The 13,632-nt window shown below is 35.2% G+C and overlaps 1 pseudogene; it reads left to right on the top strand.

Moving 5' to 3' along the window:
* Positions 1–2,497: 2,497 nt before the first annotated feature.
* Positions 2,498–5,151, top strand: LOC110655530 (oligopeptide transporter 9-like; annotated as a pseudogene).
* Positions 5,152–13,632: the final 8,481 nt, after the last annotated feature.

Here is a 13,632-nt window from a genome sequence, read left to right as displayed (position 1 = left end):
TTGAATTCACTGCTTCTGGTTTTGTTGTTAAGGACCACAACCAAAGGACAATAGCGAGGGGGCATAAAAATGGACAGCTCTACACACTAGATGAAGGTTATTAAGAGGGTTTAACTGCAATAAGAAAAGGCAATTCCTCATCTGTGGTTTGGCACCAACGACTTGGCCATCCTAACTCAAAAATTTTATCTTTATTAAAGGATAAAATTGATGTTACTCATTGGGTACAAAATCAGCTGTTTGTGTTAGTTGTCAAATGGGAAAGAGTTGCAAAATGCCTTTTCAAGACTCCAATAAAATTTCAAAATTTCCCCTTGATAAGATACATTCTGATCTTTGGGGTCCAGCGCCTATAACTTCAAATCAAAATTTTTGTTTTTATGCACTCTTTATAGATGATTACTCCCGATTCACATGGCTTTACCCCTTGAAAAGAAAATCTGAATTCTTTGGGTGTTTTCTGAAGTTTCAAAAATTAGTTGAAAACAGATTTGATAAAAAATTAAGATTTTTCAATGTGATGGGGGAGGTGAATTTAGTTCACATAATTTTTTAAATCACCTTGACGAAAAAGGAATTGAACTTCATATTTCATGTCCATGTACTCCTGAGCAAAATGAAGTTACTGAAAGAAAGCATTGTCATATTGTTGAAACTGGTTTAATTATGTTATTTCATGCTAATCTTCCTTTATCTCTTTGGGTAGAAATTTTTCACACTGCTGTATATTTGATAAACAGGTTACCATCTTCTACTCTGAAGTATGAAAGTCCTTACTATAAGTTGTTCCAATGACATCCTCAATATAATGGCTTGCGGGTGATTGGATGTCAATGCTTCCCTTATTTACGGCATTAGGGTGGTAATAAATTTACAGCAAAAACCTACCCTTGTGTCTTTGTAGGGTATAGCCCAGTTCATAAAGGCTCCAGATGCCTAGATCGAAAAACTCGATGTGTTTATATATCCCAACATGTTGTTTTTGATGAAACAACATTTCCATATAAAAAGTCCCAAGAAGCTTTATCTCTCCAAACTTGGAACTAACTGAATTTTCTACACCTGCTGAGTGGCTTGAATCACCTATAAAATCTTCTAGCTCAACTCATGAATTTCATGACATGACTAACATAGATAAAGACGAGTTAAATATGGAAACTTCCAAAACCACCTTAAATTGTTGTAATCCAAGTTTTTGTGTAGATTATTCTAATCATCCTGCAGGTAATCTTCTTGAAAATCAAATTGAGGAACAAGTTGCAGATCATTTGCTCATAGAAAATCAACAGCAGTTAGAAGATCAAGTTGTAGATCATTCTCTCACAACCCCAACACCTTTGGATGATGACACTTCAAACAACTTGCTTGAAAATTCTTCACCAAATTTAGAAAATTCTAGCATAGACAATAATAATCACCTAACCACCTCTCTATGTTCCATTCGAACACGAAACCTCCATCTTATCTCAGTGACTATGTTGCCCTTGCTATCTCATCACCACAACCCTTTCTTGATCCAATAAAGGTCTCTATTCCTAAGACATTTCGAAGTGCCTTAAAAGATCCTCGTTGGCACAATGCTATGGAAGAAGAAATTCAAGCACTTCATTTAAATAAGACATGGGAGTTAGTTCCTCGACCCTCTGGTGTCAATGTTGTTGGCTCAAAATGGGTATACCATATCAAATATAAAGAAGATGACTCCATCGACCGCTTCAAAGCTCGATTAGTTGCAAAAGGATTCACACAAATTTCAGGCATTCATTATGAAGAAACATTCAGCCCTGTGGTTAAACCAACTACAATTCGATTGGTTATAGCTCTCTTATCATAATCAAGTTGAAGAAAGATGATATTTCTGCTATAAAAAAAATTTTAATATTGCATATGCTTAATGGCTATATATAATAAATAAATAAAAATCATATTTCTGCAATTAATGATTTAAAAAAAAATTTAATAATAGAGATATGTCTCGCATGTATTTTTAATCAATTAAAAAAAAAAAGGCATACATTGACTTGGTTCCACAATTGCAATTATTATTTTTAAGGATGGATAATGATTAGTCATTAGAGGATTAAAATTCAAAAAGTTTTTTTTTCTTCCATCGATTTTAATTTTTCCTTAATTTAATTAGTTATACATGATACGTAGTTTTTAGGTCTCGTTTGCAATTGTAACTAGAAAGTTAAAAAAAAAAAAAAATCAAAGGAGTGTTATTTTAAATGTTGAAAAGAGTAATTAAAAAATTTTCAATTATTTTGGAGTTTTTTAATTAAAATATATGTTGAATTGAAAATTAAATTAATTTTTAAAATTATTTAATTAATATATTTGAGGAATTTCAATGCTGAACTGATGCTAATATTATATTTGTTCCAAATTTCTTACTAAACTAGTTGTGAATCTGCACATTGCGCCAGATAATTATTTTGCTTTTATTAAATTACTTTTTTTTTTTTTAAATTTTATGCACTCTTATCTAAACCAAGCTAGCTAACTGTCTTCTGTCTTCGGCGGCTAGGTGGCAAGTAGAGTGTATACCAGTCGACTTATGGCTGTTGGGGCATCTGATGAGATTATTGAGCCTACGGTAGAGATGGCGATGGGTAAGGAGGAGGAATGCCCCATCAAGAAGGTGGAGATAACGGTGCCAAAAACAGACGATCCCAACATGCCAGTTTTGACATTTAGAATGTTTCTGGGTCTTGCTTCTTGTCTGATATTGGCGGTTGTGAACCAGTTCTTCTAGTATAGGACACAGCCCATGAGCATCACCTCCATTTCTGCACAGATTGCTGTGATGCCTTTGGGACATTTAATGGCAAGAACTCTTCCCAAACGAGTGGTGTTTGAAGGAACAAATTGGGAGTTCTAGTTGAATCCAGGGCCTTTCAATGTGAAGGAACATGTTCTTATCACTATATTTGCTAATGCTGGAGCTAGAACTGTTTACGCCACTCATATTCTCAGTGCTGTCAAACTGTTTCATAAAAGAAAACTCACTTTTCTTCCTGCCTTACTTCTTATGATTACCACTCAGGTTAATTGCCATCTTTTTTTTTTTTACTTTTTTTTTTTTTTTATAATTCAAATAGAAAACTTTTGAAACATGAAATTTTCAGATAGAAAACATACAAGAGTGCTGCTGTCATTTATTGAAATATGAGATGGCAATTTTGAACATTTGAAGTGATATTCAAATCTAGCAACAGAGTTTTGTAGATTTCTGCTGATGTATGAATTAAACTAAACTTTTGAATCATTTGCAGGTGCTGGGTTTTGGCTGGGCTGGAATTTTTAGGAAATATCTAGTGGAGCTAGGGGAAATGTAGCTGCCAAGCAACCTGGTTCAATTCTCATTGTTCGGGTATATATGCAATTCTAATGTGTATTAACCATCTTTGGAGCTTTCATATGTCTTGCAAATGACATGACATCAGATCGATTTCAATCCCTGCAGGGCTTTACATGAGAAAGAGAAAAGACCAAGACGAGGATTGACTGGGACCTAGTTCTTCCTTATAGCCCTTACTTGCAGCTTCGCTTACTATGTATTTCCAGGCTATATTTTCACCATGTTAACATCTGTCTCGTGGGTCTGTTGGCTGGCTCCCAAAACTGTTCTAGTTCAACAACTGGGTTCAGGCATGCAAGGCCTAGGAATTGATGCTGTAGGATTTGACTGTTCTACAGTGGCTGCATACCCTGGGAGTCCACTTGCTAGTCCATGGTTTGCTACTGCTAATGTTGCTGCTGGATTTTGTATCATAATGTATATGATGATACCCATTTGTTACTGGCTCAACGTCTACCACGCCAAGACCTTCCCATTATATTCTAATGATCTTTTTCAAGGAAATGGTGAAGAATACAACATTCGAAGCATTGTAAATTCAAAGTTTCGTCATGATAGGAAACTTTATGCAAGTGTTGGACCTGTGCATCTCAGCACTTTCTTTGCTATGAGCAATGGATTTGGATTTGCAACACTGACAGCCACAGTTGTGCATGTCCTTTTTAATGGAAGGTTGGCTCCAACTCTCCCAAGTTACCTCTTCTTTTTTTTTTTTTTTTTGGTAGTCCACCCTCACAAAGCAGAGAGCCTGACACCTTCCTGGAGTTGTCTCCAGCAGAGCACAAAAAACCAAACACCAAAAAAAGCCCATTTTTTCCAATGCTGCAAAGTTGTCATTTGTGTTTTTTTCGCACTTGTTAATTGCAGTGAACTGTGGAAGCAAAGCAGAAGAGTGTTTGGTGGAAAAACCAAAACGGATATACATACAAGGCTTATGCAGAAATACAAATCGGTTCCCTCATGGTGGTTTCTTATGATCCTCACCGTAAACATTGCAGCTGTAATAATCATTTGTGAATATTATAATGAGACACTTCAATTGCGTTGGTGGGGAGTTCTGCTAGCTTGTGCCGTTGCTTTATTCTTCACCCTCCCAATTGGAGTTATTTGTGCCACCACAAACCAGGTAGAAAAGCTAACGTTTCTATATTATATAAGTTTATATTCAAGTGATCCGAATGGCAGATGGAAATTTAACTACGAAATTAAATTGCTTGCTGCTGCAATCATCACAGGCACCAGGCTTGAACATCATTACAGAATACATCATAGGGTACATTTTCCCAAAGCGTCCTGTTGCTAATATGTGTTTCAAGGTGTATGGATATATCAGTATGCATGACTCGAGCTCTAACGTTCTTACAGGACCTTAAGCTTGGACATTACATGAAGATTCCACCTAGGTCGATGTTCATGGCACAGGTTAAGCTATTTTCTTTTTTCTTTCTGTCATGTATCTGAACTTGGCTAAGACTAAGAATGTTCAAAAACTAATCATGTGGCCTTGCAGGTTGTAGGAACACTTGTATATGTGCTTGTATAACTACTAACTGCATGGGGCATGATGGAGGCCATCCCCAATCTCGTGATAGATCGAAGTTGCCCAAGGAGAGTCCATGGAAATGCCCATTGGATAAGGTGTTCTTTGATGCCTCTGTTATATGGGGGCTTTTGGGTTCCCGCAGGATTTTTGGAAACCTTGGTGAATATGGGATGGATGTCCCATAGCCAGCTGTCAACAGCCAAAGGTCTCATCGTAGACAGTCTTGGATTATTTATTTGTATATGGATGTGGAGCACTGACATATTAAATAATATCAAATAATAAGTTTACTAATTGGTAATATCTAAATTAATTAGGTCATTTGATTGAGCAAGCCTGTAATGGGCCCATTATAATAGGCTCATTAAGAAAGATGCTCCAACTCTCAGTCCTATATATATATAATAACCCATTTAACATTCAAATAGAATTTGAATACTGTGGATATTAAGAGTTGTGAACCTACCCTTTCGCTTCCGTTCTTGATTGTTCACATAAAATTATGTATACAAATGTGTTTCCAAGTACACATATTTTCTAATTATGTAATCTATAATGATTTAATTTATTTTTTAACAGACGGTTGCCTAGTTTTCTAATCAAAGTTTCTTTATCCCTAACTCTGTTTTCAGCTTGTTTGTAACAATTAGCTTTCTTTTCAATCTGTAAATATCTTGTTAGGTATTCTTTGGATAATAGTGTTTCTTTTAGCCGTAAGAAATTGCTTTCATTTTCTAAAATTCCCTTCAATCAAGAAATCAAAATAAATATCTGTAGGTTATAGAATACAAACCTACCAGTTCAATATATATCTCTTAAAAATAACCTTGCTAATATGCATGTTAATCGCTTTACATTGGTACAATCTCTTAAGGGATTGACAGGAAAGTTTGTGGTTTAGTTGATGGTCATATCCTCGTAAGAGTTCTTGTGTTTTGAAGGAATTTGGATCGGACCGATTCTATGACTCTGAACCTGAGAAGGAGAGAAGAGGATAAGCGTCACTTGCAGTTATGTTTTCCATACACTCAATATGGCCAAAATGGACATGTCCCTTGGAAACTAGATAAAATAAACATTTAAAAAGACATGCAACTGCAAGCAGTTACATGCTTGTTTTGAAAACCGAATGGCACATAGGCCATTTATGAACATAATGAGTTTGACAGATTGTGCAAAGATTGTACTATTAACAATTCCTTGAAGAATTTGTAGTGATCATACGGACTATTAACAATTCCTTGAAGAATTTTTAGTGATCATACGGCATTACAAAAGGAAAAGTGGAACTTGTGGTACTCGGGTCTGTGGCTTGATTATCCATTTGTAGCTCTCATATATTCTCTCCTGGAGAATTTTTGAATTTCTGCAATTAGAAGGTGCACATCTAGACTGTAGTTAATCTGTGTATAATTCATGTTATTTGTATGATTATCTAATAAACTAAGTGAAATAATTGATGGGACTTTAGAGTTATGCAAATGTATACGAGTTAGCACTCATGTATATTTATTTTTCTTCATTAATATTAGGGCCTAGACATTTATTTCCTAATCTTTCATGTGTTTATAACATGTTTAATGTGTTAGTTTGAATATATATTAGTTCTAGAATTTTTGTGGAATTTCTAAAACTTTTCTACATGAGGTCATGAGCCTTGCTTTGGGTGTGAATATCTCCTTGTATGTTTTGTATTTTGCATAAAATTAATAACATTAGAAAGTAGACAATATCCTCTTTCCAACGATATATTATATGTGTATTTTGAATTAGATATACATTAAGTTATAGTCGTCTAAAATTTGTAAAAGAGTCAAGGATGAAAACAACGAAAGCACACTGCACAACTAGTATGTCTTTATTCAGTATTGTTCTTTTTGGTCTGCAACTTTTCTATTGTTAAAACTCTAGGAAGAAACAACAAACTTGCAAGTAACTTTTGATGCATATCTGAGAAAAAAAAAAAGAAAAAAAACACGCTTATGGTGCATGTATGTGGGAAAGAAGACAGTTTGTCTTTTTGTTAAAAAAGGTCTAAAAGATCTATAGTTATTTTTTAACCCTCATTTTAATTCTAACTGATTGCTTTGTCGCTGCATTTCCGAGAATTATTTTTTTATTTTATTTTAATAATACAATTTAAAATTTATTTATAATTTTATAATTATGCTAAAAATTTATTAATATTGAAATTTTTAATTCATTATGTTTAATGCAATTTAAATTTCACATTGTATTATTAACCCCACATCTAAATGAAAAGGGAAAGGAATGAGGATGGGCATTTCAGTGGATAAATTTGCTTTTATTACTTTATTTTTAGAGCCAATGTGTTGTTTTAATGTAATATCAATAATCATTAAAATAAAATTAAGTATTAAGTTAAATATTATCTTGTACCAATAATTGAATTTATAATTTATAATAAAAAGTTAAAATGAAGCGTCAAATTCAATTGAGGTTTATCTAATAAATTAAACTTACTTTTATAATGAAATTACAAATATTTTATATTTTTTAGTTAAGTCATTATTTTTTTTTAACTATGATAACGGATAATTAATGGAGGTTAATATATGTGTGTGTGTGTGGGAGGGGATGTGATTTTAACAAAAAATTTTCAAAAATTAGCATTTAGAGATAATTTTTTTCTTTATGTGGTTAACTGTTTCGTCTCTAATTCTTAGTGTTGTTATAGTCAACTAAACAAAAGTCAGTTAAAAAAAAAAAAATTAAACAAAAGGTTAAAAAGCGTAATATAATAGTCTAGTGGTAAAACACAACTCTTAGTATTAAGAGTGGTCAAATACACATCATTAAGTTTTTTTTTTTTTAATTTTATAATATTTTAAAAATACTTTTTATATATTATTGTAAATATTACATACATTTATACTAAAATTTAAATATTATTTTATAATTAAGAAAATAATAAAACTCATAATAAATAGTATGTTTTTAAAATAAAATAATATTTTTATTTTTATATAATTTAAATTATAATGTAAAAATATATTTTTATATTAAAATAAAAATTGAGACTAAGAAAAGTTAGTATTCCGTCAACCATAAAACGGGGATAGAGAAATACCGTGATTTTATGCCTCCAAAAAAAATAAAATTGAGACAATGATTGAAATGAGAAGGCGTAATTTAATTATTGTATATGATTTTTAGTTGAATTCAGGCTAAGAATGGATTTTTGCAATAAAATAGGTTGAATTTTGCTATCTCAAAAGTTGTAAAATTTTAAGTTATATCTTCAATTGGAATAAAAAAAAAAAATGACAATGCAAAATTATAGAATGCTTTCTTCAACGATAAAATTTAAAAAATTAGATATTTTGATTATTTATAAAAAAAGAATTGGATAATTTTATTATTAAATATATATTGATTTTCATAAATTTAATGATTATCTTATTTAAGTTGAATTTTATTAAAGTAAACTTGCAAAGCAAGTGATTGAAAATTATCATTCTTGATTTCCTTCCTGACATATGTACACAAATTGTTCGCCGTCATTTATATTAAATTTTCTCTAGGAACTTAAGAAGACTGGCCATTTATTTGCATGCTCACACAAAATATTTAGAATTGCATTCTCTTAATTAAAAAGAAAACCAGAGAAAAAAAAAAAGAAAGAGAAGATGTTTTGGTATGGTTCAACTTATTACAAGTCTTTCCATCCTAGATTCATCACAACTGAACTGATAATGGGTGTTTGTTAGGTGTTAAATACAATTGTGCTGCTCTTATTGACATTCATCTATATTTTCTTGCAAGGTTGAAGGAGTTAAAATCACTTCTTAATCCTAGCTGAACCAAGATTGTAGTAGCTTGATAAAGAAAAAAAAAAAAAAAAAAAAAAAATCTCTTGAAGCTTTTCTTTGATTAGCGTAATGACCAAACCTAGGGGCTGTTACTGGGCGCTAGGGATCGGGTTAGTTTAAGGCTGTTGGAGCTCATAACAAGCCTAAAACCTTTTAAAAAAAATAACATATTACTTATAGACATCATATTTTGGCCGATCTTCAAAGTCATAACATGCATGATTGCATTTCAGTCGATCTCCCTTGTAGGCATTTCATCCGATCTTTACCGTTTACTTGACCTCAGGTCATTTTCTCTGAACTCGTAATAATTTGGGTTGTCTCCACATAAATAATAAATTTGGAGTCTATTCGATCTTAGGAATAAATTGAGTACTTTCCGATCTCTCTGCCTACTCGACCTGTTTTGATTAATCGTCAAACCATTGGAGTTTGCATTTTGTTTTCCGATCTCTTCATGTTTAAGATCCCAAATTTTGGGTAGTTTCAGGATCACGTGTCTCACTTGAATTGTTCAAATACTTAACCAAGTTAATGTTTTATCCTATCTCTAAGCATGTGGTCCTGAACTTAACAAATTTGGACCTAGACCTGATTTCAAATCATGTTCCCTAAATGTTTCCAAGCCTTTCCGATCTCATATTCATGAGCGATACTCTCTAATCTCTTTAAGCAGTCATGTTTCATAAATGATCTTAAGTTCGGTGTTTGAGCTTATCTAGTTGGTTGGGGATTGAATTAGTACTCATCCATACCTAGTTTGATGTTTTCTCGATCTTATCAAGAATTGATCACAAAGACTTAAATTCTTTTCAAGTTGAAAAATATAAAAGTCATTTAGCAGGAGGGTCTTCCCCAACTTGCTCTTTAGGTACATTTTCAATAGTCTCTCCCTCCTCTCTCTCTCTCTCTCTCTCTCTCTCTCTCTCTCTCTCTCTCTCTCTCTCTCTCTCTCTCTCTCTCGCTCCTCTTCACTCTCAACCTCAGCTCCTAGGGCAAGCTTCTCCAGCCAGGTGAAGTCTTGTTCAGGGTAGCGCTTCACCAGCTCAGCTAAGAGATCACTGTAGGCATTTACATAAGCGCCGACCTCTTTCATTAGAGCCTCTTCCTCCTTGGCTTTGATCTAGTTGGAAAGTCGAGCTAGATCAGTAGCTCGACAGGCTAGAGAGTCCTCAAGTTTTCACTCTAGTTGAGCTGTCCTTTCCTCATAAGACCTCACCTAGCCTTTTAAGTCAGCGATTTGATCATTGGCCATTTTAAGCTGAGTCTTTGCGGCTACTGCATCGTGGACCGCCTTTATGATCTCCCTCCTTAAGAGATGGGCTTTCTCTCTGATCACTTGCTGGCTCACAATAGCCTCCAAGCCCAAACTCATTGTCTGAGTCAAGAGATCATCGATGCTATCCTGGGCCATCCGAGTTTGATCTTTTTGAAAGCAGATAGAAGCGCCCAAGACCTTAGCCAGATTAGGATTTTCCCGAACTGAGCGATTCCTCTCCAATAATTAAAGCAAGACCTGAGCGCCCTAGGAAAGCAGTAGAGCAGCTGGGACAACTGGCCTAAAAGGACCGCCCTCTGCATTTGAAGGGACCGGAGGTGGAGGAGGAGGTTCAGTAGGGTGAACGTGAGGCTCCAAAGTGACGACCTTTACCTCTGAAGTTGGTCATTCCTGAGGTCAAAATAGAGAGCTCTGCACTTTCGCCATGGCTTGTCTTTGAGCAGTAGTAGCAACTTCTTTCATCTCTAACACTTTTTAGGCGAGCTCCCTCTACCTCTTGCTACTCTCCTTTGCTGATTCCCCCCCAGCCATACCTGCACATAAAACAAGTTAGTGAGTTCGCTAAGGTTATAAGACCTAAGATTCGGGTTTACTGATACCAGGGCTAAGGTCAGAGAGTTGTAGCTCATAGTCCTCATGGGCAATCACTTGCATCATCCACCATTTTAGCTCAGCCATAATCGCATCCAAACATGAATATTTGTGAACGGTCGCCTGCTTCTTCAATTCCTTTACCATGGCATCCTCATCTTTGTTCAGAGCGATCTTCTTAGGTACTTTAAGGATTAAATATTCCATCTATGTGGAATGCCTTAAAAACCATTTGGATCCTTGCTCTTAGGTATGAAAAATAGATCTTTCCAGTTCTTTAGCGAGGAAGGGAGATCAGTGAAGAGCCCGCAGTTGGGCTTGGCTTGGAAAAACCAATATTCGTCATCTTTTCACTGAGCAAGCCTATGTAATTCGGCAAAAACCTTCACCGTGGGCTCAAGTCCCTTAGCTTAACAAAGGCCTCTGAAGGCTACCATAGTCCGCCAAGAGTTTAGATGCACTTGGGCTATACAGACGTAGTGGAACTTCAGAACAGCTTTATAAAATTCATCTAGAGGAAACTGAATCCCAGCTTTTAATTGTTCTTCATATACCATGATCAGGTCGGTTTCATCGAAGAAGTGATCAGCTTGAAGATCGCTATGGCATCTGATAAGTTCAAAAGAGTCGATCGGGAGATTGTACTCTTGGCTAATAGACTGGAGATCGGCCTCCCTGAGGACCGATGACAGTTCATCCATAGGTAGATTCTTTTTCCTTGAGGCTGATGCTTGTTTTGATCTAGTCGATTGACTAGAGACCGGAATAATGGCTGTGGTGAGTTCAGGTTGCCCACTTGGCCTGGCCGCATCGCCTTCGTCTGATGTCCATGAAATATGGACGGAAGGAGAGTTAGCAACTCTCTAATCTTTGGTGCCACTCATTTTTGAACAACAAAGATAAAACTGGTAATAAAAAGATCAAAATCCTTACCAGAGTATAAATCGTTGCTGAAAAATGTGAGAATTAAGAGAGAGCTTTGGGTTGTCCAGAAAATCTAAAAATAGCATAAGTATGTAAATGGCTGACCCCCCCCCCCCTCCCTCCTATTTATACTCGTTCGAGCATTAAATGCTCACGAGGCCCTAGGTGACGCATTGACTAGCAGAATCTGATTGTTTCAATGACGCATCAAAAGAAAATTCTATAAGCATGGCAAGGAGATCAAAAAAATGAGATCAGTTACCAAGAATCGACCATAGATTAGATAGCAAATAGTTTTAAACCAAAGAGATTGGTCGGATAAGTATGATTTAGGGATTGGATCGGATACAGTTATCAGAGATTGAAAAAAATAATAATTAATGCAATAATAAAAATAGAATAAACTGAATCAATTTTGAGTAAATAAGACTTTATTTCATTTCAAAAGGTCAGATTACATCATTTCGGTGATCTCTCAAAATTAGTAATTATAAATATCCATACACTACATTCTACCTATCTTGCTCTCATAGTTTGGACCACTTCCGATCCTAAGAGGCCGTTTAAGAGATATGTGGAGATTGAAAGGGTAGCTCTTGTCAACTATGGTAAATACTATGGGAAGTTTGGTGTCATCATCGATGTCATTGACCAGAACCGAGCTATAATCGGGACCCCTGACATGGTTAGGAGCCAAATGAACTTCAAGAGGTGGTCACCGACATCAAGATTGAAATTAGTAGTCCCCTTATCCGAGATTGGTTCACAGATCATACCAGTAAATCGATTCGAGATTGGCACGATAGTCATTTTGGACCCTGATCGATAAATTAGTCTGGTTATCTTGCCGTCATTAGATGATGCTCTCATAATTCTCTGATCGTCGGAATCGTCCATTTTCAGGTGATGGGTAAAGAAGACGATTGGAAAAAGATCAAAGCAGTTGTCATGAAAAGAATTTTTGCTGGAAAAGTTAGGATAAGAAAAGTAGCACATTGAAAATTCACCGGAGAAGGAAAGAGTGCGAGTGTGAGAATGATGGAATTCTTCTACATATATATACGGCCGTGGCATCTATTGCTTGTAGAACTCGAAGTGGTTCATTGATAATAGTAAAATTTATTACTTCAATATAGGTCGGATATGGAGAGGATATATGAAAGAAATCAAGAAGTAAGATGAGAAAAGGAAGAAAAGAGATTGAATGGGAGAAAAGTTGGATTAAAAGATAGGAATAAGAGGTCTCAGAACTGACAGACATGATGAGAGATCGGATGGATTAGGGAATGACCAAAAGAGGTCGAAAGGCTTGGGGGAATCGAATCACTTTCAATCATGACCCTTTATCCATAAGACTAATTCCCCTACCGTCAGATCCAAAGTTGGTTAAAGCATTTGAGGTACAATCTAATCCCTACCATCCATCCCATTTGCAAGGATGAACTCCTCACCATCGGATCTCAAATGATTAAAGCATCTCAGTACACCTCAATGCACACCATTGATCACACTTGTAAGGACAGATTTGAGACCTTTAGATTAAAAGTGAATAACCGATTTGGCACCTTTTGTTCCCAGCCTTTGGATCTATTCTGTAAGGCAGGACTCTTAATCATTGGATGAAAGAATGAAAGGACAGAAATTCTGGATTAAATCCCAACCTTCAATTTTGATTCTTTTTAATTCCAAGACGTCAGATTATTTCCTTTTTAAATCTAGGCCTTCCATCTCTTCCTACTGAGATCCTGACCCTCTATTTTGAGTACCCACTTCCTATAAATAGCTATATCCAATACTATAAAGGAGAGGATGGTGATTATGGGGGAGAATCTCTAAACTTAAATACTGCTGTAGCCTCATTGCCTTTCAATCGGGAGCTCTTAAGGTTTCTAGAGACTTTAGAAATAAGTTTTCTAAAGTATCTCATCTGAGGAGCTACAAGTCCTGTGATCTATATTCTCAATACTCGTGCATTATCCTAAAGGTTCAATCTCAGTTCGTAATTAAGATTTCATTTTCATCACCTTCGGCAGCTCAAGTGCCTTTGTCATCTCGGTCTTAGCCGCTCCAGATTCGCAGGACGTCAGCATTGGTTCTTTCA

This window comes from Hevea brasiliensis, chromosome 2 (genome assembly GCF_030052815.1).
Source record: "Hevea brasiliensis isolate MT/VB/25A 57/8 chromosome 2, ASM3005281v1, whole genome shotgun sequence".
Classification (NCBI taxonomy): domain Eukaryota; kingdom Viridiplantae; phylum Streptophyta; class Magnoliopsida; order Malpighiales; family Euphorbiaceae; genus Hevea; species Hevea brasiliensis.
This window is presented reverse-complemented; position numbering and strand designations above follow the sequence as displayed.